Source organism: Osmia lignaria, unplaced genomic scaffold (assembly GCF_051020975.1).
Source record: "Osmia lignaria lignaria isolate PbOS001 unplaced genomic scaffold, iyOsmLign1 scaffold0176, whole genome shotgun sequence".
Classification (NCBI taxonomy): Eukaryota; Metazoa; Arthropoda; class Insecta; order Hymenoptera; family Megachilidae; genus Osmia; species Osmia lignaria.
In genome coordinates, this window is record NW_027478317.1 from 22501 (window position 1) to 25000 (window position 2500).

The 2500-nt window shown below is 45.0% G+C and overlaps 1 non-coding gene across 1 annotated transcript; it reads left to right on the plus strand.

Annotated features, from left to right (window-relative positions):
- The first annotated feature begins 850 nt into the window (after positions 1-850).
- LOC143308181 (5.8S ribosomal RNA) lies at positions 851-1005 on the plus strand. The gene has a single exon (XR_013065174.1). It is a non-coding gene; the product is annotated as a 5.8S ribosomal RNA (ribosomal RNA).
- Positions 1006-2500: the final 1495 nt, after the last annotated feature.

Here is a 2500-nt window from a genome sequence, read left to right on the forward strand (position 1 = left end):
AGAGAGAAAAGGAATACAGATGACCCGCCGTCTGATCTTTGCTAAATGATCTGGCATCACCGGAGTTTTTTTGGTCCGTGTTGCGTTCGCTCTATTCGAAATGAAACTCGCGGAGGCGAAGAATTGTTAAAAGTTTACGAAGCGTCTAGGAGTGGTTAAAACTGAGAGAGTTGAAACTACGATGTATTAGAACGAGCAACCGTCGAAACTTTGTTTTCGCGACGTTCTTTTCGTCGCTCTCGTCCCCACGCTCCTACGCTTTGGTTGTTTCTTTGCCATCCGTGTTGCGATAAAAAGATTTCTCCATTGTCCAAAAAGGACGGATCGAGATTCCTCTTTCGAGAGGGAGAGAGAGGTACTTGCGGGTAACCTGGAATCTACGAAACACGCACCGTGGTAAGATTCGTGCGTCCGCCTGATCGATGTGTGTTGTTTACGGACCGGCTGAGAAGCGACGATAGCGAGTCTTTGAAAAACTATGTGTCCATTAGTTAGACCGATCGTCGCCGGCCGTGTGTCTGTTCGAATCTCGCAACCCACGATTCAGCGACAGGACGCGCGCTCGCATTCCTTGTGTGCGTTCGTACTTTTCAAGGTTTTTAAATGTACTTTACGCCCGACCGTCGAGAGGAGCGTGCCACTGGGCGTTTCTCCGACGGTTTCCGTCCTTGGACGCGATCGTGTCGTCAACGATCGAACAAACAAACAAACAAATACGTTGGCGACGCCCGAATTCGCTCTCCCGCACGCGCCGGGTGGGAGAGTGATGTGGGTATCGAATGTGATGCGTGTTAATAATGAAAATAACACTCTAAAGATCTAAAGAGTTTGAAATACAAAATTTTACGATTACCCTGAACGGTGGATCACTTGGCTCGTGGGTCGATGAAGAACGCAGCTAATTGCGCGTCAACGTGTGAACTGCAGGACACATGAACATCGACATTTCGAACGCACATTGCGGTCCACGGATACAATTCCTGGACCACGCCTGGCTGAGGGTCGTTTTCTTAACAAAAGACTGCTTGCGTTTGCTTCTCGAAAAAAGAGTAATTCATTTCTTTCTAAACATCTCGCCGTCGTTCAACGAAAGTAGAACGTTTCGGAGCGGGATTATCGAACGAAATTGAAAGAATGAATGAACGATAAACAAAGAAAGAGTCGCAACGTACGAGCGATAGTTGGGCAGTTCGTCGGCGTTTGTCGTGGAAACGATGTGACGAAAATCGCAACCGATACACTAAATGCAGGCCGTTAAAGGAGAAAAACAAATTTCGAAATATCTCTTCGAACTAGCGCAAGTGCGTCACGGCGCGCGAGTCGTTCGTTAAAATTTATAAACGACCGCCCGTGAAAGCACCGAGTTCTCGGAAGATAATCTATAAAGATTCTCCATCCTGCTGGAAGTTATCGGATCGGCGCGATTGTTCACTTGTAGAAATCCACGCTCCCGACGTTGCCAGAAACGATATTTACGAAAGGTGTGTCAAAAATAAACGAAAGAAGCTCTCCTATAAATTTAGAAAAAGCAAACGAGTGAAATGTTTGAGATGATAATTTGCTGAAATGCAAGCTCGAATAGCCCCAGGGTTTCGAATGATTCCCCGCGCTTTATACATCTCTCTGTTTACAAACGGTGTATAAATGAAAGATCGCTTCAGATGGGTCGTCGCTGTTTGACGCGCGATGCTGTTCCTTTTTTTTTGTCTGTCTGTGCGTTTAGCTTCGCTAAACAAGTTAAATGGTTAAAAAGCGTCGAAAAAGCGAATACACACGCGACAAGACAAATCTAACGAGTAAAGGAACGCTCCGCTCCAAGATAAAAATGGTTGTTTACAATCAATACAGCGTTTCGGTACCCCTGATCGTAGTCTGAAACTGTGTAACAAAAGAGAGGAAAGCGAATGGTGAAGGAACTTCGAAGCCTCCGTGGCGTGGCTAGAACTTGTGATAAAAGTATGTTTGCAGCAATTATGCATGCTCCCGTTAAAACAGCATTTCAATGTCTCGCATGGCTTAAAGCTCTAGGAGGCTTCAACATTTAGAATACATACGGACTACTTCGTTTGTTAAAGATAAGCGAAGACCGCGCGACCATCGCTCGGTCGTCCAGTCCTCGAAAGTTTTGTTGCGTTCCAAAGAAGAGACAAATGGGGTTTACCCTTGCGCTAAGGGGAGAAGAAGAGAAAAGCAGTTGTTAAATCTAAGAGGTGTGTGGAGTACATCGCGTGTTGGTTAAAATTGTTAAATGAAGTATACGCGAAATGTTCTCTCGCTCTTGCTTTTCCTCTTGCTTCCGTGGCGCTCGAAAAGAAGGGATGATAAATAAAGAAACCTATTCGAAATCTCTTGTGGAACAAAAAATAATACGGACGGACGTTAAAATTGAACCGAGACGAAATGGATCGTCTTGCGAGTTGTCTTCGCTTTGAAATTGTTAAAAATTGATAAAAGCAATACGACGAAGCTGCAGTCCGCAAAATGTTTGAAGCAAAAAGGA